We start from the raw sequence: 358 nt of genomic DNA, 5'->3' as shown, positions 1-358 counted from the left end.
GAGAGAGAGAGAGAGAGAGTGAGAGAGGGGTGGAGGCATGCAGCTGGTTAATAAGTTTGCCTTTCAGTGCTTGTTTCTCTTCCAGTATGCAAAAGTGCATAATGGAGAAGTATCTTCTCCTATGGTTTTGAGTTGACCTCGGGTATGAAAGTATATTTGTAAAAGGATTAGTATGGTTCAGCCATATCACACCAAATCATGCTGAGCCTGCCTCAAGATTTGGTTATGGCTTTGTGTCTGGAATACTCCACCGTTTTCCATTATCAATGAATTTGTGCCGTTGATGGAACAATTGCGACACACATGCATTGTGATCAACACTCCACAATCTCTTTCTCTTTCTTATACCCCCCCCCCC

At 43.3% G+C, this 358-nt stretch overlaps 1 protein-coding gene across 6 annotated transcripts in view; it reads left to right on the top strand.

The window, feature by feature from the left end:
- LOC106875112 (secretory carrier-associated membrane protein 1) overlaps positions 1-358 on the top strand; it is a 124,950-nt gene that overhangs the window by 52,609 nt on the left and 71,983 nt on the right. The gene's annotated exons all lie outside the window — the stretch shown is intronic.

This window comes from Octopus bimaculoides, chromosome 22 (genome assembly GCF_001194135.2).
Source record: "Octopus bimaculoides isolate UCB-OBI-ISO-001 chromosome 22, ASM119413v2, whole genome shotgun sequence".
NCBI classification, from domain to species: Eukaryota; Metazoa; Mollusca; class Cephalopoda; order Octopoda; family Octopodidae; genus Octopus; species Octopus bimaculoides.
This window is presented reverse-complemented; position numbering and strand designations above follow the sequence as displayed.